This window comes from Rhinolophus ferrumequinum, chromosome 9, assembly GCF_004115265.2.
Source record: "Rhinolophus ferrumequinum isolate MPI-CBG mRhiFer1 chromosome 9, mRhiFer1_v1.p, whole genome shotgun sequence".
Classification (NCBI taxonomy): Eukaryota; Metazoa; Chordata; class Mammalia; order Chiroptera; family Rhinolophidae; genus Rhinolophus; species Rhinolophus ferrumequinum.
Window position 1 is genome coordinate 56,754,125 of NC_046292.1, and position 22,041 is coordinate 56,776,165.

The window sequence follows — 22,041 nt, forward strand, 5'->3', positions numbered from 1 at the left end:
TTTTTAAAAAGACTTGTGGGGCAGCACGTACATGGGAGAAAGTGGTGCCACTTATTTCAGAACCAGGCACAGTGTTGATTTGACTGCACTTGTCAACAGCCACTGAGGGAAACCTCCTTATTTAACAGAAGAGGGAAAAATGAAATATGGTCAGCCCCTACCTTGAGACAGAATCTTTATTTAATAATGTGTGTGAAACATGGGTTTTGTTGGACACATCGTGTGCTAATAAACTCCAGAGTTGCTGAGGCTCTTAGAAATGGAGCCTCTGAGATCAGGCTGGTCTTCTGCTTGCATTAGGTAGGACCCTGCACCCTGTTGGATCTTGGGGTTCTTGCAAATCTTTATTAGCTGATTTATACCTAAGGGGAGAGAGCATTCACTGCCACTACCACTGAAATATGACAACAAAGACTCAATAGAAATAGAGTGATACTACATTGTGATGGAATAAAGAAGGACTTTTGTCCCAGGAAGGAAGGAGTCTGGGCCCATCCCAAGAAAAACTGTGAATTAAGTGAAAAATCTTTTATACTAAAACCTCATCTTCTTTCATTTAATGGTTCTGTTCTCCCTTTCGGTTACCCATGTAAACAGATTGCCATCGCCCTGAGGCTTTCCATGGCTCTGTGGGTCTCCCCAGTACTGAGGTTCCCAGCATAGGAAAACCATTCTACAATGTGCCACATGCCCTTCCCAACTCATTCTTTACAAAACATTGTTGAGCAACTATTGTGTTTGACTCTATATTGTGGGACACACGTGGGAGTTTATCAATATGCTTTTCTTTCCAAGGCACATTTAGAACTCAAGGAGGTCTTCAGTGTCTTATTCCAAAGTAGAGACTGATAATGGAGGTTTCAGGTCCAACGAGGTGGCTTAGCTCATGAAAAGAGGAGGCTGGAGACCAGGCTAGCGGGGCTTGGATCAGATTTTGTTAAAGGCAATCAGCTGTTACCACTCTGTGGCGAGCAGGCTTTGGAGAAATGACTAGAAGTCAGCAGAAGGAAATATATGTGAATATTGACATAGTGGAGTGGAGCCTTGGAGTGTGAGTGGAAGAAAACAGAAAAAATTATTTAAGGTGAACATCCCTTTGGAAATAATGAAAAATGGCACGTGACTGGGTTCTGACAGTAGTTTTCTGGAAGAAGCAAGCAGGATTAAGCAAATGCCCCTGCTAGTCATTATTTCACAAATGAAACTGCACAAAAAATTCTGGCCAGTCCAGCATTGTGCCTCTCCGAGATGCTGCTGGTTTTGATCTTGTCAGTCCCAAGTAAAGAGGAGGTAAGGCTGGAGGAATACATGGGTTAAGCAACCAGTGACACAGCTCAGGAAATAACGTGGTTAGAAATATTCATTCATTCCACTTCTTTCTTTTTAAAAACAAGCAGTTTCATTAATATATAATTCACATGCCATATAGTTTGCTCATTTAAAGGGTACAGTTTAGTGGCATCCAGTACTATATCTGGAGTTGTATAATCATTGCTGCAATCAATTTTAGCACATTTTAGTCACCGAAGAATGAAATCCCACACCCCTTAGCTGTCACCCCTCAGACTTCCAGGCTCTGCTAGCCTTAGGAAAACACTGATCAACTTTCTCTTCTACAGATTTGTCTATTTTGGATATTCCATATCAATGGAGTCATAATATGTGGCTTTTTGAGACTGACTTATTTATTTAGCATAATATTTTCAAGGTTTATCCATGTTGTGGCAAATATCATTATTTCATTCCTTTTTATGAATAAATGATATGCTATTATATGACTACACCACATTTTATTTATCCGTTCATCAGCTAATGGACATTCGGGTTGTTTCTCCTTTTTGACTATTATGAATAATGCTGCTATGAACATTTATATACAAGTTTTTCTGTGGATGTGAGTTTTCATTTCTTTTAGGCATATGCCTAAGAGTGGAATTGCTGGGTCATAGGGAAACTTTATATGTAGACTTTTGAGCAAGTGCTAAACTGCTTTTCAAAGCAGCAGCATCATTTTACGTTCCAGCCAGCAGTGTACGAGGGTTCCAATTTCTCCACATTCTCACCAATACTTGTTATTATTTGTCTTTTTTATTACAGCCATCCTAGTATCTCACTATGGTTTTGATTTGGGTTTTCCTGATAGCGAATGATTCTGAGAACATTTTTGTGGGCTTATTGACTCTTTTCACTTCTTTATCCTGATTAGTAAACTAGAGATTTGGCCCAGCACAGTGGAGTAGCAATGGCAGAAAAGTCTCCACACTCTAATGTCTGTGGACAGAACAACCTCTAGAGCAGGGGTGTCCAAACTTTTTTCAATGTTTTTCACCAAGGGCCATATTCGGTAAAATACACAAACAGCTGGGCCACTCACTCGAGATGAAGTACGTATTGCCTCACCTGGTTTATTTAAGTAAACTAAACATATTTTTGGAATTTGCTGCGGGCCAATAAAAAATGGATCACGAGCCCCAGTTGGCCCATGGGCCGCAGTTTGGATACCCCTGCTCTAGAGTCTCTGCAGAAAGACTTAGGAAGATTGCCTCAGGTTTGAAATTTGTCACCTGGGCCCCAGTATTGCTGAAGCATGATATCCACACTTCTGCCACTACTGCGTGTATTCCTGAGAAAGGCATCTAGAAGAGGCTTTAGGAAGGGTAGGAAGGAAGGGAAGAGGACTTCATAGCAGGCACCTGCCAGGCGCTGAACTGGACTCCAGATTCCCAGGTGAACATCAGACAGTGCATACCCCATTGTTCGCTTTCATTCTAAGCTCTGAAATTTTACAGATCCAGAACACAGTGTCATTCTTACATTAATGAGAAGTTGAATATTTCCAGGTGATATCTGAAACACTGAACGTATTTCTCATTTAAGAACCAGTAAGAAAGTTTTGTGTTTTTTCTTTTGTCGTATAAAAATATACTGATATTGCCAGGATAAAACAGATGGTGAACATCGGGTGTCAAGTTAGTAAGGACAATATACATTTAGAATAAATATCTTACTGAGTAAGACAGAATTTTCTAGGTCTGAGATGCTTCTAGTGTAAGAGTTAAGGATTGAGCATCTTATCATTTTTAAGCTCATCAAGAATTAGGAATGGGAGGTCATTTATTCTGGAAAGATGAACAGAGTTATTCTTTAGTTGTTGATATAGATTTTGTTAATATGAAATTATTTCAATGCTGGTGGTCTAAGGAAGTATCTTTTATCACTCTCTGCAGTCTAACTAAACACAAGGCAAACAAAGAAGTACACAAAATGGAAGATAAAAGGAATGAGTATACTTGCTATCCAATTTGTATTTTAAAAAATGGTTCCAAAAATATTGGCAGGAATTCAGAGAACTAGCTTGGGTCAAGTTCACTTTCATATTAAAAACAGATGGAAATTTATAGTATTGAGTTGTTTGGGCCAATGTTACAGCAATATCTTGGTTAGAATCATAAAAAGAATCAGAAGCTGTGCTTACTCTTCTACTTGAAAATGTAAGAGTGGGGTGGCTGGTTAGCTCAGTTGGTTAGAGCATGGTGCTACTAATGCCAAGGTGATGCCGATTCGTTCCCCACACGGGCCTCTGTGAAATGCACCCTCCTTTAAAAAAAAAAAAAAAGTAATTGTGGTTTAAAAGGTTAAAAATTGCAAAAACCGCAATTAAAAGAAAAAAGAAAATGTAAGAACAATTCTTGAGATGTTGGAACTACATCAAAGGAAATAAACTGGAAGTTATTTGTACCAATGAGATTTGAGTTAGGGATATATGAGTTTCCCAATGCTGCTGTAACAAATTACCGTAGACTTAGTGGCTTAAAGCAACACAAATTTATTTTCTTACAGTTTTGAAGTTAGAAGTCAAAAATAGGTAGGCGGGGCTGCGTTCCTTGTGGAACTTCTAAGGAGAATGTTTCCTTTCCTGTTCCAGCAGAGAATGCAAGGCTGTCCACCTTTCTCAGCTCATGGTCCTACATCACACTGACCTCTGCTTCCATTGTCACATCTACTTTTCTGACTCTCCTGTCTCCTTTTTTCTCTTATAAGGATCTTTGTGATTACACTGGGCCTGAATAATCCAGGGTAATCTCTCCATCTCAAAATCTTTAATTTAATTACAATGGCATAATTTCCTTTGTTATGTAAGGTAACATATTCACAAGTTTCAGGAATTAGGATATGGACATCTTTATGGGGCCATTAGTCTACCTACCTCAGGGAAGAAGGAATTTCTCAACCCTTGGAATATCAACCTGAACTTGGTGGAGGTTGTGTTTGTTTTGTGAGGGCTGGACCTGACTTCTTAGGGCACAGTTAAAATTTGGTGGGCTGTCCCGAAGTGTCATCTGCTGACAATAAAGTCAAAGGCTTAATTGGCATAGAATAAGAGTTAGAATAAGAGTTCACAGCATAAATTTGTAGGACATGATTTTAACCGATTTCATACAAGGAGCTCTGGGCAGAAAGTTTAGAATGAGTATTCTTATTGAATTTAATTTATTTACATTTGGAGGCATGATTTTGAGCTAAAAATAGTATGTGAAAGATATTATGGGCTTCGATTTCTACCTGTCACCAAAAATACCTTGAGGGCCTTGTGCAAGGTAGTATGCTGGGTACTTGGGAAGACAATACAGATGAGACAGACCTTACAGTCTAGCAACCTGCAGCCAGAGAGAGCACATATAATGTCAGAATGTGTTACAATGGGAACAAAAGAGTGAGCCGTGGCATCAGAGAGAGGGACACTAGAGGAAGGGTGGGCCAAGAAGCTGGAGCACAAAGATTAAAGGAACAGAAGAGAGAGTGGATCCAAGAATAACAATACTAGTTACACGTTGTGTGCTGTCTGCCACCCGCTGGTCTGAGGTCTTTGTATGGTACATAAACTCATTTAATCCTCGCAATTTAAGTCTGGTTAATTGACATCCTACCGTGTTTTCCCGAAAATAAGACCGAGCCAGACCATCAGCTCTAATGCGTCTTTTAGGGAAAAAATTAATATAAGACCCAGTTTTATTTTAATATAATATAAGACCAGGTCATAATATAATATAGTATAATATAATATAGTATAATATAATATAATATAATATAATATAATATAATATAATATAATATAATATAATATAATACCGGGTCTTACATTAATGTTTGCTCCAAAAGACACAGTAGAGCTGATGGTCCGGCTAGGTCTTATTTTCGGGGAAACATGGTAGATGTTTCGCAAACACATCTCCACTTCTCCTACCTGCTGTTACCACTCTCTACTTCAGAACATTATATTTTTTTTGCCACTCTTTCCCAACTGGTGTCCCTGTCCTCTTCTCTTATCCTACACCAAAGTGAGCTATTTTTAAAGTAAATCTAACTCTGCACTTCAAATCTTTCAAATCCTGCCCAGAATAAAACATGACTTCTTTAACTTTCCATTCAAAGCCTTCAAGAATCTGACCTCCAGTCCACCTCTTTGACCTCGCCTCCACCCTCTTTCCTCACCCTTACTATTTACAATCCTGAAATGTGGATTCCATCTCTCTGCAGACAGCTGTGCTGTTTCACGCCCTTGGACCTGCCCTCCACACCTCCATTCCCCAGGTGAATCCTGCTGTTCAAGTTTCATCTTAAATGCCTGCTCCCGCTCAGAATTTCTTTGCCAGTCCCCACCATCCCCACCTGTGTACAGTACTCCTCCCTTTTTTTTCCCTCAGTGCCCTAGCACAACTCCAGCATTTATGCCTCTGTTCTCCCCAGTAGATTTGAAGATTCTTCAAAGAAAGGACATAGAATTTTCATCCTCCCATCTCCAGCCCTTGGCACATAAATGCCATTCAGCCAATTTTTGTTAAATCCAACTAAACTAAGCAGGAAAGCATCTCCCTTTAATTGTGGCTGTGCCTTTTTGACATTCAAAAAGTGGCAGTACAATTGTGGGTGATTTGAGGACACTTAAAAATGGAAAGGGCTCCACATTGAAAGCCTCTTGAATGAAGTGAAAATGAATATCAAAATCAATAAGCTGTTCAGTTTAGGAATATGAATAAATGATTTCAAATGAATTGAATTTCCCTCTCAACATTAAGTGGTAGAACAAAATGAATTATTAGGTAAGGTATTTGAAATAATAGCTCTCTCCTAACTTCTACAATTTGCTTTTACTTCTCCTACAGACCTCTATGCGTTTGTCATGGCGATCTGAGAAATGTTTATCTCACTTAACCTCCTAAAGGGCAAGGGCTGTCTGTATCTTAGGATCCAAATTCAGAATTATTCCCTGGCATTAGTCTCTTCTACCTTTGTGCTACCATAACATTTCTTCTTCTTAAATGATTGTTTTCCACATGGAAAACCTCATATTTGAATATTGTGGTTATGTAGGGGAGAAGTTTAATAATATGAAAAATAGAAATTTGAAACTGTGAAAGATTGCCTTTATTTCTCCTTCAAACCTTGCTTCCCACAGATAACCTCTATTAAGGTTGTAGCCCTTTTTCTATTCATATACATACACACACACACCCTGTACTTCAGTGGTCATTGTTCTTTCTGCTTCTTATTATTACATGGAATTCTACTCTTAGCATTATTCTGCTACTGAGTTATTTTTTAAGTGTTATCTAATAATATGTCATAGAAAATCTTTATGTCTACACATACCACACACACACACATATATATGTACTTTCTCTTATTCTTTGCTTTTATATGGTTTTTTCTTTCGATTTTTTGGTTTTTGCTTAAACTATTTGAGTTGGGTTTCTATAATGGGCCAACTGAAAAAAAAACCCTCTCTGCTTTTTTTGCTGTTACTATATATGCTATTACTATATATGACTTTTGCTATTGTTACATATGAGTTTTCTATAAATGGAAGATTTTTGCTAGGAGTGATTCCTAGAAGCGAGGTTACTAGGTCAGGGAGTATGTGCATTTTATGTTTTGATAGCTACATACTGACAGCTTCAAAAAGAGTTGTGCTTGGATAGTATCTGAGCTTGTTCTTTTCACCACATGGGCAAAAATACTATCAATCTTTTTCACATTCTCAATCTAATGGGCAAATATATTATCTTATTTTAATTTTTATTTTCGTATATTAGTGAGATTGATGAATGTTGAATAAGTTTCTTAGCCATGTGTATTTCTTTTCTTGTGAATGATCCTTTGTTCATATTTCTTTTGGCTTATTTGTCTATAATTTTTTAAAAAGTACTCTGTATAAAATGAATAGTAAACCATTGCATATTATATGTCTTAGGTATTTTCTCTTAGTTATCTTTTAACTTTGCTTATTATAGCTTTTTCAATATAGAAGTTTCAATATACATATATGTAATAAAATCAGTGCTTTCCTTTATTTTTTCTGTTTTTTTATCATTTTATTTTAAAATATGATATCTTCTGAGACAGATCCTAAATATGGTTTAATTTTAAAGTTTCTTTGAGATTCTTAATCGTTTTATTGTTCCATATAAACTAAAAGATAATCTGTTTAAGTTGATTCATAATCATGGGATTTTGATTGAACTTTTAACTTTGTAGATTTATATTGGGAGAATTGACACATTTAATATATGAATGCTTCCCACCAAGAATGTGATATATGGTTTTATTTATTCAAGTCTACTTTTATGTCTTATTTGTACATTTTTGGTAGATTTATGTCCATGTGTTTTATGGTTTTATTGTTTTAGTGACTATAACTTTTTCTTAAATAAATTTTATTGGGGAATATTTGGGAACAGTGTGTTTCTCCAGGGCCCATCAGCTCCGAGTAGTTGTCCTTCAATCTAGTTGTGGAGGGCGCAGCCCACCATCCTATGTGGGAATTGAACCAGCAACCTTGTTGCTGAGAGTTCGCGCTCTAACAACTGAGCCATCCGGACCCCCCAGTGACTATAACTTTTTAAGTATGCTCTTAATGTTTCATTTTTGGCATATAAAAGGTTAATTATTTTTTATTTTTAGCTAACTTATCTCATATACTTTTTCTTTAGACATCAAGTTTTTTTGTACATTTTGTTTATTTTTGCAAAGAATCAGTTTTTGCTGTGATTAATCAAGCCTATTTTTTAAAAGTTTGCCTTCATTTATTGCTGTTTATTTTCTATTTTTTTGTTCATTTCTTCCTTTATTAGTCTTTTCTTTCCTTTGTTGTTTGTTGTATCATTAAGTTGATTCTTTTTTTTTTTTTTTGCTCTTGTTTTTAAGGCTACAATTTTTCCATTAAGTTTTATTTTTATGTTAGCCCATTTTGATATGTATTCACTTCTATTCACTTCTAGACAGATTTAGATTTTAATTTTGATTTCCTCTTACTAAAAGTAAGGGTTTTTTCTTTACATTTAAATTGGGCAGTTATCTTCTTGTTGTCTTTCTTTGTTTTGCAAGAAGAGGTGCTTGTTTTTCTACTTTGTTTAGCTAGAAATTCAAGACTGTAATTTCTGTTTTTCAAAATGTGTGACATTTTTGTGGCCTTATATAGTCAGTTTTTATAAATGTTCAATGGATATTAAAATAAGCCATTTTTGTTTATTGGATATAAAGATCTAGCTTTGTGTTTTACGGTTTGTGATTCATGCATGTTCACTCATATTTGTATACAAGGATCTTGATATTTAAAAATACAGGCTAATTTTGAATATCAAATAATCTCTATTCTTATTTATTTCTGAGTAGTTCATGTCACTGATTTTTGAGAGAGATATACTTTTAATGTCAAAATATAATTGTAAATTTATTTCTCCTTATATAATTTTAACAAGTTTACATTATATGTTTGAAGTTATGTTGTTAAGCACATAATCATTTAAATTTTTTTCATCTTAAACTCACATATATCTACAATTGCTGGGGCCTTGCTTGATATATTAGTGAAACTATGTTCAACCATTCTGTGCTATTTTAATATAGGTTTGACTTTAATAAATAGCATATAGCTAAAATTATTGTATGTGCTCTATATGGCTTCTATTTTAATAAGATACTTTAATTAATTCACATTTATTACAATAACTGAAATATTTAGTCTTTTATATTTTAGTCTTTTATATTCAGTTTCTTTTTTCTCTTCTGTATTAAGTTGGTTTTATTTGGGTTTTCTTCATTCCTTCTTTAGTAATTTTGCATTCCATTTATTTTTCATATAGTATATGTTTAAATACTCTGTGGAAACTTACAGTTTCCAATTCCATGTTGACATTAAATAATTTTCAAAACCACCTCTCCTGAACTAAACCCCTTAGTACCTTTTCACTTTACTTCCTTCCATGTTCCTAGGTTTTGTTGAAATGATCAGCAATTATATATTCAGTTTGTTTTTTAAGAACACTTTCCTAGAAGTTATTCCTGGAAATTGCCATAAATGTCACAGCTTTATTACCAACTGTTAGACCCATCGACTGGCTTTTTGTTTAAATTATTAACCATCTTTTATTATCTCACATCCTCACCCTTTTTTAGATTCTTTTTTTTTTTTCTGGAGTATATCCTCAAGTAGTCCCTCCAAAAAGAATCTATGGGATAATATATTCTGAGAACTTGTGTCTGGAAATGTCAACTCAGTTTTCACATTTGCAAGAGAATTTAAATATAAAATTCTCGGTTGAAAAAAAATCTACATTCTCTCAGAAATTAGAATTTGTGCATCCAAATTTTTCTGATGAAGAGAATGACATCAGTTAGTTGTTCCTTTGTAAGTAATCTTTATTGACTGCCCCGTCCAAAGTAGTAGCCCCCTGTCACATGTGATATTGAGCTTTTGAAATATGGGTAGTAGATTGATTAACTGAATTTTTTACTTAATTGCTTTTTAATTAATTTAAATTTAAATAGCCATATGTAGCTAATGACTATTGTATTAGTGCAGCTCTGCTGTCATGCAGATACATCTGGTTGTTTCATTAATCTTTATTCATACTCAGTATGGGCTTTCATTCCCCATGAGTCGTCTTTTCTTTCATACTCTTCAACCCTTTGTCTTTGTTCTATTTTGTAGGAAAACCCCTTGTTTTGATCTTCCAGTTCATCATTCAATTTTGAACTGTTCTGCTGATTTATTAAGTTTATGGTAATTATATTTCTAATTTCCAAGTACTCTGCTTATTTATTTTTCATAGCAGCCAGTTGCTTTTTCAATAGATAATATATTTTTTTTAATATTTGAGATTTTTTAAATAGTATATATGTACGTATATATACACATATATGTATGTGTGTGTGCATATATGTGGGTGTACATGTGTGTGTATATATGTATATACACTTTTTTTTTCTCGTGTCCTTTGTTAACTTCGGTTTCCTTAGTGGTTTCTTCTGTTTGCTGACTCAGTACTCTTTTTTCATGCTGTAGTTTCCCTTAAATGTTTAGTGATTCATGCATGTTTGCTTATATTTGTATCCAAGGATCTTGATTGAAAAATATTCATGGTGACATCTTATTTACTTAGCACAAATGAAAAATCCCTATTGACCTAGCAGCAAATACAGGCTCTAATAACAAGAGCCATGGTTTCAGGGACTAGGCAAAACAGAGAGATGCACAACTTGATGGACTCCTCTGTAAAGAGAATAACTAGATGGGCTCCTCTGTAAAGATAGTTCAAAACTTCTCATTTTGGCACAGGAGACCAGAAGTTACCAGAAGTACTTCTCAGAGTCCCCACTTTATAAAACTATACTTAAAGCTTAATCCTATATGCAAACATTGGAGTTGGCTGTTATAAGAGCAATGGATTGGTATGGTACAAACACATACACACACGCACACACACACTGATAAAAATTACCTGACTGACCACTCACAGTCTACTACTTCCGGCCTTTGTTACTATTTCTAATATTGTGGTTAGTTGGGGTTTTTCTGGAAAATTACACTTATTTTGGTGGCTCTCTTTTTTCTCTGCATATCTTAGAGATTCTGGGGATCTGCTATATTGGATGCATTTAGATGTATATTTATTTCTTTTTATATTGGATGCATTTAGATTTATAATTATGATACCTTTCTGGTGGACTGGTACCTTATTATGATATGCACTCGTTTATCTCTAGTAATCCTTTTCACCTTAAAGTTGTTTGGACTGATATCCGTATACCTATACCAGTTTTCTTTGTTAGTATTTATGTGGTATGTGGCACTAGCTTACTGTTAGAAGCACACATAATTTTTTTAAACCTAGCCTGAAAATATTAATCTTTTACTGAACTATTTTGTCCACTTATAATTAATGTACTTACTTACATATTTGGGTTATATCTATTATCATATTATTTGTTTACTATTGGCCCATATGGTAGTTTTTCTTGCTTTTTTTTTATGTTTTTTGTTTTTGTGCCTTCTTTGGGATTAAACAGGTGATTTTTGTCCAATTTTTGTATTGTCTTATTAGTTTTACATTTTAAACACATTTTTAATGTTTAAGAGATCAAAATATTCATGACTTATTACAGCCTAATACAAATGATCATTTTTTTACCTATTCCATAATAATGGTAGAACCTTAGAACATTTTAACTTGATTATGCATTTTGTGTTATTGTTATCATGCATTTTAATTCTACATATATTTAAAATTCCCCAGACATAACCATTGTTGATTTGTACCATTGTTGATTTGCCTACATATTTATCTTTGTGTTGTTCCTAATTTCTTCTTCCATTTTTGTATTTTGCTCTATGATTATATTCCTTTTGCCTGAAGAACTTCCTTTAATATTTACTGTAGTGCAATCCCACTGACAATGAATTGTTTTATTTTATTTTATTTTTCTGTACGTGTTTTTATTTCCTCTTTATTTGTGAGGTACATTTTCACTAGTTGCGGAATGCTAGGTTGACAGTTATTTTGAACACTTTTAAGATATCATTCCATTGTCTCTGGCTTACACGATTTCTATTGAGAAGTCATCAGTTTTTTTATTGTTCCTTTGATGATTGTCTTTTTTCTTCTGATTGCTGCTAAGATTTACTTATCTCTTTTTTAAAATCCATTTTTCTGTGCTGTACCTAAGTAATCCCTTTTTAAATCATGTTTTCTATCATGTGCCTTAATGATTTTTAAAAATATTTATTCTGCTTATAGTTTGCTGAGCATTTTGAACATGTGAATTGATGTTTTACTTTAGTTTAAATTTTTTTGACATTACTTCTTAAAATACTGTTTCTTTCTAATTCTTTCCTCTTTGTGATGTATCAGTTACATATATGTTTTGTACTATTTCTCTTTTCCTCTATTCTTGCCCCCCACCCATTCTTCTATCTCTCTGTGCTTCCATTTTGATCTTTTCCATTTTCTAACTTCAAGTTCACTAATTTAATCCTCAGTTCTGTCCAGTTTGGTGTTATATGCATTAATTTACATCCTATTATATGATAGAACACTTTTAATTTCTGGAACCTCCACATAATTGTTCATATAGGTTCTTTGGTGGCTTTGTATTGTGTCAGCAAAGTTAGGCTAAATTACACTTCTAAGAATTCTCTTCCATACTTGTTTGAATTCAATGGGGCCTGAAAAGACAGTATGTGACATTTGGAAGGTAGAATTGAGGCAGTAACCATAATGATTTACACTTGGAAGGTCATGCTATTGCATCTCATACACGTTGTCACTGATCTGTTGGTTCATCTCATTGGTTTTGGGTAACAGCTAGTTCTTCAGTTTCTCCTCCTATTTCAGCTTCTCTGAATTCTCAGCCAAATGTATGCTCAATTGTGTGGTAAAAGTTAAGAATTTCTTGTGCATGACAATTGCCATCAAATTTAGAAGGAGTGAGAGACTGACATGGGTTTTAGTCCATCCTCATTACATGTGTTGTAGCTCCTTCTTTTGGATTCCAGTTTATTCTCACTGTGCTGAATTTTATATCTAACTTCCTTCCCAAATGCTTAAACTTTTAGGCATGAAGCTCCAGTATAAACCACAAACACCCACTGCATAGTGAATTTTAACCAATTTTCATGGTTGTGTGAGGATAAATGTCTATAATGAATCATATATATATATATATATATCATATATATATGATTATATATATATCATATATATATGATTATATACAATGTATATATAATATATAAACAGGACAGATTCAGATTCTAAATACCTGATAAAAATCTCCATTTCATCTTTTCATCGCTATCAGTTTTCTTTTCTCATTCATAGTAATTACGTAGTAATACTATAGTCCTTATAACACCAATATCTCTATCACCTGAGAATCTCTTTCTGTTGCCTTTTTTTTTTTCTCTGTCTTGGTTTTTGGACACACGACCCTGTCTCTTACCACACCTAGAATGATTTTAGTACATGAAGAGCACTGAATATAAATATTAAAGAGACCCCAAGTATTGTGATCTTGCACTGGAAAAGGATTATTCTTTTCTCTGCTAGATAGATAGAATAAGATGCTATTGTAAATCATTTAGGAGTAAGCCAATTTTAGGCTGGATTGAGGTTTTTATTAAACTAAAACTCAGTCTATCACTGGTTTTCTTTGTCTTTAGTCCAGAGGCCTCCATTGCTTGCAATTAAGAGCTTACTGTGTTTACTAGGACCATTGACTCTCAGCACCAGGAGAGTACAGAATTTTTCACTTCACTTCTCAGAGTTTTTTGCTTAACTGTTTAGCCTTTTTTCCTGTATACCTTCAGAGCTTGGCACTTATTTTAAGGGAGAATCATTTCTGTCTTGAGGCTAATCAAGTATACAATTTTATGACTCCATCTTATCTAAGTGCCAAATTACACACTTGTTTCTCTGTCAACTGTGGCCCTCTGCCTGGTGAAAGCCCAGATTCCCAGCCTACCCAGGCAAGAATCAGCACAAGCTTCCAGGAAAAATGCAAGTGAAGATCATTCAAGAGTCTTGAAAATTCAAGAGTCTCCCCTCACTAGTCCTCATTGTTTCTGCAGCTGTATATATCTTTAAACACAGGATTTTAATGTTTATTTTGCTTTTCTTTAAAATAATTCTTCTCAGCAGATGAATTGTTCTACCAAAAACTAATCTCCATGGAACAGAAATGCCTGTCAATCTGTTCTTATCTTATTTATGTCTTCCCAAATTCCTATCAGTATTCTGCTCTGCCATTAGGATGTCCATTTTTCCTGTCCTACCATGGCCTTTACAAAGATTTGTCATAAGTTCGTATCAGTACTAATTTGAGAGGTAAGACGAGTTAACATGTACCTTCAGTAAGCCATCTCAAATTAGAAATCCCATACATTTTGAACCTTCTGCCGTATATTATAATATCTGATTATGTCTCTCTCTACTTCTATGTTATAAATGTCTTAAAGGTAAAGACATATATTATTCATATTCATGCTTGCCACAATACGTAGCGTATGTATTATAATCACATACAATAGGTTCTCATGATTTACTTTTTAAATGAATTGTGAAATAAATGAATAAATGACCTCACAATATTTGTGGTCAATAACTTTATTGGTGTCTTTCACATTATGAATAGTACTGCTTTTAAAAATCCAAAATATTGTATAGAATATTAGAAAAATAAAAACAAATATGTTGTTTCTTGACAGAACCTGGAATAGTCTATGCTCTTAAATAGAACTTAAAAAACAATAATAAAAACAGTATTTCTCCAGCTTCTGGGATTTCTCAAAGAGAATTCTTTAAAAATGAAGAACTTTAATCATCTGGTCCCTTTAGATTTTATAATACTTCAAGAAATATATTTTTTAAATTCCTAATATATATTTCTGTTCTCTCCTAACACCTATATTTCCCTTTAGAAAAGAAAACAAAAATACGTGAAAAAAGAAATTGAAGAGAATATTACAATACTACCTAACACACAAAGTCATACTTTTCAAGTATTATATTTTCATTTCTACATAATATACTCTCATTATGAAATCATCAATGCATTTTTTAGTCCTAAACAGGGCACTGAAAAGAACATAAGTGACAATGTAAACGATTTTCTGAAAGTGACATCTATTCCAATCTCAGGAAAAAACTAACTCTCTGAAATATTAATTGATCATAATGAGGAGGCCAAACTTTAGATAAACAGGGTCCAGGGAACATTTCCCATAGGCCTCCAGCTTGTTGTGAAAGCATCTATGAACTCTGGCTTTAAATTTATGTTTAAAAGTAAATAAAAATAGATCAGACTATAACACTGTCAACTTGAAGAACTTCAACTGAGAATGCCATGCTTCTGTTCCTTTGTAATTTAAACACAGGGTGGGAAGAAATATAATCGTACTAGAAAACAAAATCAACACAATTCCTGGCCATTGGAAAGGCATTTCCAAAAGATCAGCTTCTGCTCCCTAACTCAGAAATGAGTTACAGGTATAGGTCATCCCATGAACAAATAACCAGTTGTTATGGCAGTATTCCAAATCTGTCCCAAGAACCTTACTCTAATGTCTTTTTCATAACTGGTAGCTCCTCTATCTACAAACTTCACAAACATCTAGTCTTCACGTTCCGGACTTCTCCTTTGACTTTGCACCTGAGCATTTCATTTTCCATGAGACTATTACTTATAAAATTTGTTTGCAAGGAACGAAACAACTTACTTGGCACAGTTCCTTCAAACACCAGGCTCTTATTATCCGAGGCTTCAAATGGACACCTCTCTGGAGTGGGCCTCTATGTGATAGAGTTAAATATGGAAGAAAATTGTCAAGTTTCCAGCTAAACAGCAAATACCAAAACCAATGACAAATTCAGTAGGTCTGCGGTACTTCAGAGCACTCAGAAAGAGCACTCAGAAAGAGACGCCTGACCTTTCTCCATCTTTACATTGTTTTCTGAAGTTGCCAGTATTGTACTTAGCATAAACTTAGAGGAATCTCCCCTCTTTATCTTCCGTCTTCCTTTGCCTGTCTTTCCCTGATGATAGAACTTCCCAGCCTTTATTTACCTTGTCCCTATGGTGCATAACACTCCCAGCTCTTTTCAGTGCAGTAGTAGGTGCACAGCTTCCATTCCCAGCACTGTTTATCAAGCAGTGGACTATGGAGCCAAAGTGAGGCAAGGTTGTTTAGAATCTGGCCTCAGAAACCTAAAGTGCTGTTTTACAATTTCGGGTAATTTTTGCAGAGTGAGCTACAGCCTTTTCCAAGTATTTATGCATGAGGCTCATTAATAATTTTTTTCTCTCAGTAACTGAAGATGAATCCTTTAATTTGAAGTGGCCTTAACACTAATGAGTTGTGTCATTATTCTGGAATCCTTTAAGTTGTTTTTTTTCCTTGTTTGTTTTTTTATTCTCATTGACTCAGTGAGGTAGAAATTAAGGACAGCTCTCATTAGCTTTATGTATTTCCTAAAGCATCTGTTCATGGTTGCAAACTGATCCATCTTAAATATTTATTTGTCTATAAATGCTATGGAGTCAACACTTCACTTTAGACTTCTTTTTTCTTCCCAAACACAAAATCTCTTTTAAAAGTTCTATCAATAACATCATTTGCAATTTAAATGCTTTAAAAATATGATCCTTCCTGCTGTGTTTTTGAATACTTCCTTCATATTTAATTGCTGTAGACACTTTAGTTCCTAATTAAACCTTATTGTTTTTGATGTTGCCATCATTAATAGACATGATAGGAAAAGAATGGTGAGTTCCAGCCAATTCTCTGACTGCTAATTCTAGTCTTAATCTTAATACTTCCCGTAGCCATAATGAATTCAAGGGGCTGAGAGGATGATGGGTAGAAAGTGAGACACAAAACAAGTACACAGTTCATGTTTTTGAGGATTTACTAGACATTCTGGAAGACAAGCATGAATTGGACTTGAATTGAATTCGACTCCCTGATTTGTTGGGGAGATTACCTTAGAAATAGTATCTCAAACACTTGCAAGATGAATGTCCTCATTTTTCAAGGCTCCTTTCTCTAGCACATCCCCAGGTTTTGCACTGGTGACAGAGAGGAGCATATATTGTACTCACAAAGCTTGCCTGATCTTCAGAGACTTAAAAGACTTTTATTGTGAAAGAATGGAGGCACTTGAATCTGATGAGTATTGGGCATGGGAAGATTTGCTATGAAACATTGCACCAAGGTTGAAATGCCCAAGAGGCTGACAAGCTTATTGCCCATTTCAGAGATTAAATAGTTTGGGGAAAAATTTTCTCCCCTGGCAGTTGTAATTGTGTCTGTGAAATAAGTGTTCATTCTGCTTGAGCACCATGGTTTGAATGCTTGCTTCTATATTTTCCCCCAGTGGATTGATTCTAGAAAGGTCTGCTGAAATTTCCCTGCACCAGTGCAAATTAACCCATGAACTTGATAACACCTCCCCCAACCCCCAACATCCTTGCCTGGTCCCATGCTAACGGGAAATCAGAGACTGTCAGCTCCCTTCATCATGGATTGTCTTTGTAGCTGTTTGAAGAGAGGGAAAGGAACTGAAAAATCTTCCCGGTTAATAATGTGATTGTAGGAAATGGACAAAAGCTACCTTCAGTAACCTTGAGAGTCTTAAGCTGCCAGAGTTGTACTCATCAGTAGGTAAAGAGGTCATTTAGTTGTCGGGATGGCCAAGGCATGTTGAAGGGCCTCAATTGCCCCAAATAAAATAGGGTAAGGATAACATCTCTAGAAGAAAGAAGAGGGCACAAGCGGCAAAACACAGGCTCATGATAGATCCTCTATTCCCTGACTTTGCCAAGAGTCATCATTGCATATTACTCTGCTAACTCTGCTGGCAAGTATCTGACCATTTGGTTGATTTAGAGCATTTCTGTTTCTAGCCTGGGTAGATAAAGATTATTATGTGTTAACATAAATCACAACATATTTTTTCTTTTTTTTAAATATTAAAGTTTTAATGTACAATTAGAAGGTTTATGATGCAAATTCTCCTGCTACTTTTCCATTAGTGTTTTCTTTATAATCTATTTATTTTTTAAAAGATTTTTATTAAAATGTAGCTAACATATATTACTTTCAGGTGTACACCATAGTTATTCAACATTCATATACCTAAAGAAGTGATCACCATGATAAATCCAGCAACCATCTGACATTATACCACGCTATCAAAATATTATTGACTATATTACCCATGCTGTACATTACATCCCCATGACTTACTGGTTTTATAACTGGAAATTTGGAACTCTAATTCACCTTCACCTTTTCCCCCTTTTAAAATTTTTCAATTAGAGTTGACATTCGATATTATTTTATATTAATTTCAGGTATACAGCATAGTGGTTAGACATTTGTATAATTTAAGAAATGATTCCCCTGAATAGTCTAGTATGCACCTGACACTATACATGGATGTTACCATATTATTGATTATACTCCCTGTGCTTTACTTTACATCCCAATGGTTATTACATAACTACCTGTTTGTATTTCTTAATCCCTTCATCTCTTTCACCCTATCCCATGAATCACCCCCAATAAATCTAGTATCAATATGACATCATACATAGTTATTACCATATTATTGACTATGTTCCTTATGCTATACCCTGCATCCCCATGATTACTGTGTAACAACCAATTTGTACTTCTTAATCCCTTCCCCTTTTTCACTCACCTCCAACCCACCTCCCATATGGAAACCATTAATATGTGCTCTATATCTATGAGTTTGTTTCTGTTTCATTTGTTTATTTTGTTTTTTAGATTTCACATATAAGCGAAATCCCATTGCATCTGTCTTTTTCTATCTTACACTCCACTCAGCACAATACCCCCCCAGGTCCATCCATGCCACCACAGATGACAAGAACCCATTCCCTTCCATGGCCGAGCAATGTTCCATTGTATATATGCACCACCTCCTCTTTTTCCATTCTTCCATCGATGGATACCTAGGCTGCCTCCACAATGGCCATTGTAAACAATACTGCAATGAACATATACATGAATATGTCCCCTCAAAGTAGCATTTGGGTTTCTTCAGATAAATACCCAGAAGTGGGATTACTGGGTCCTTCTTTGTCTCTTGTTATAGCCCTTGTTTTAAAGTCTATTTTGTCTGGTATAAGTTTGCTACCTGATCATTTTTTGTTTCTTGTTTTTGCTGTTGTTTCCATTTTCATGAAATATCTTTTTCTATCTTTTTACTTTCCCTCAATGTGTGTCTTTCTATCCAAAGTGAGTCTCTTGTAGGCAGCATATGTAAGACATTTGTTTTCTTAGCCCTACTATGTCTTTTGGTTGCTGCATTTAATTCATTTATATTGAAAATAATTGTTGATAGATATGTAACTATTGATATTTTATTATTCATAATTTTTATTTTATTTTTTTCATCTTAAAGGAAACCCTCTAACATTCCTTGTAATACTGGTTTGGGGGTTATGAACTCCTTTAGCTTTTTCTTGTCTAGGAAGCACTTTATCTGTCCTTCGATTCTAATTACAGCCTTGCTGGGTGGAGCAATCTTGGTTGTAGGTCCTTACTTTACATCACATTAAATATTTTGTGCCAATTCCTTCTGGTTTGCAAAGTTTCTGTTGAGAGAAATCAGCTGACAATCTTATGGGGGCTCCCTCATAAGTTACTACTTGCCTTCCTCTTGATGCTTTTACAATTCTCTCTTTGTCTTTAACCTTTGCCATTCTGATTATAATGTGTCTTGGTATGGGCCTGCTTGGGTTCATCTCGTTAGGGAATCTCTGCACTTCCTGGATTTGTATGTCTATTTTTTTCACCAGGTTAGAAAAAGTATCAGTCATTTCTTCAAATAGGTTCTCAGTCCGTTGCTTTCTCACTTATCCTGGTACCACTATGATGTGAATGTTGTTATACTTCTTGTTGTCCCAGAGGTCTCTTAAACTATCCTCATTTTTCTTTTTCTTTTTGGATTCTTTTTTTCTTTTTGCTGTTCCTATTAGGTGTTTTCTGCTACTTTGTCTTACAATTGCTCATTTGATCCTCTGCTTTATCCAGTCTGCTAGTGATTCCTTCTAGTGCATTCTTCCTTTCAGTTATTGTATTTTTCACTTCTGACTGGTTGTTTTTTATGGTTTCTATGTTGTTTTTATGCTTGCTTTCTCTTTGTTGAAGTTCACACTAAATTCCTTGAGCATACTTACAACAATTATTTTGAACTCTGTCTCTGGTAGGTTGCTTGCTTGCTTGCCTCCATTTAGGTTTTGTTTTGTTTTGTTTTTGAGTTTTCTCCTGTTCTTTCATTTAGGATGTTTTTCTTTGTTTCCTCATTTTGGCTGCCTCTCTGTTTCTACATATTAGGTAAATCTGCTATGTCTCCCAGTCTTACCAAGTGGCCTTATGTAGTATGTGTCTTACGGGGCCCAGTGGCATAGTCTCCCTGGTCACCTTCTCCAGGGGCTCCTGGAGTGTCCTTTGTGTGGGTTGTGTGTGCCTTCCTATTATAGTTGAGTCTTTATTGTTATTGGCACATCAGTGGGTGGAATTGACCCTCATGCTGATTGGCTATGGGATTTGGCCACATCCACAGCTTACATGCTGTTGGGCAGGGGTGGGGGGGCTTATCCCACTGGGTGATATTCACCTCAGAGGGCTCTGGTGCCTTTTGAGATCACCCTTTGAGTGTGCCACTTGTTGGGCTAATTGGGCAGCGCTTTATTGTGTTCTGAAGCCCACCTCCCGGTATGTTGATTCTGGGGTCGCTTGGGAGGGGCTCTGGTACAGGCCCAGATCGCCTGTGAGCAGCTAGGGACTATCTGGTATGAGCTACAGAGCAATCCACAGTTATTTGCTGCCTGTGCTAAACCTTCAGGCAGGTGGGAGAAGCCACACTGAAGTTGAGGACATCTGCCACCAGTACCCGTCCTGGGATAGCTCCATAAAATGCCAGGACACCCCAAGGCCTGTTGCCATCTGCAGTTCCCTTAAGATTCAGCCACCGATAAAGCCTCATGCTGTATACAAGTTGCATGAGGCAAGGTCTCAGAGTCACCAGAATGGGAGGAGTTGTGGTCACCAGGTTAATGTAGACTCTGGTTGGTGCCAGTGCTGAACGTGGACCTACTCAGCAAAAGTCTCAGAACACATTGAGGTCAGTCGCTGCCTACCTGGTACCCAGGGACTCTGATAGTTTTCCAAGAAAGAGTGTCATTTGGGCAGGGCTGACTGCTCAGGGAGAAAATGCCTCTGGTGTTGGGCAGATTGGGTGAGGTGTGGTTCCTGTGAGTCAGTTCTGTGGAGCGAGCGTAGCTCACCAGGCCAATCAGATTCAGATTTGGCCTGTGTGGGCACGGTCAACACAGGAAGCTTGGTACCCACCTACCGTCCACACAGGAGAAGGACCCCACACAGGAAAAATGGTGATTGTCCTCCAGACCTCCCTACAAAGCCACACACCTCAGTCTGCTCCCTGTATTTCTCCAACATCCCCCAAGTTACTGTCCCTGTGTCAGAGCCCAAGGTGAGTGCCTGTGAGTTAAAGAGTCTGTGTGCGGGTCCTTTAAATGGTTGTCTGGGTTTCCCACCACCTTCTGTCCCACCAGGATGGTTGGAAACCCCACTGTTTTTCACAGCCAGATGTTGTGGGGACTCCTCTTCCTGGCACCAGTACTCTGTGCTGGGGAGACTGGTTTGTGGCTGTGGTCCCTCACTCCTCTCAGGCGAACCTCCATGGCTGCAATATTCCTCTGGTTTTCAGCCACCACATGGAAGTTTGGGGTTATCCCATTTCACGTCTCTGCCCCTCCATCTTCACGTGGCTTCTTTTTTATAGCCTTAGTTATAAAACTATTGTACAGCTAGACTTCAGATGGTTCGCTGGGTTGAGTGTACTATAAATTAGTTGTAATATTAATGTTTTCATGGAAGGAAGCAAGCACAGTGTTTCTCTACTCCTCCAGCTTAGATCTACTGAGTCTACAACATATTTTTTCTTTCATAGGCAATCATTATCTAGAATTCCTGGGTTTATCATTTTAGAGAAGCCTCAATATCATACCTCGAAATTGAATGTAAGAATATCAGAGAAATCTGCAGACGGTTAATAATATTATTTTCTAAGCATTCACTGTATCCCTGGCAATGTGTTAAATCTGTTAATATGTTATTTAATTTATAACAAATCTATGAGATAGGTT

General features: G+C 36.0%; 1 protein-coding gene across 2 annotated transcripts in view; it reads left to right on the forward strand.

Annotated features, from left to right (window-relative positions):
- ST6GALNAC3 (ST6 N-acetylgalactosaminide alpha-2,6-sialyltransferase 3) overlaps positions 1-22,041 on the forward strand; it is a 574,754-nt gene that overhangs the window by 387,937 nt on the left and 164,776 nt on the right. The gene's annotated exons all lie outside the window — the stretch shown is intronic.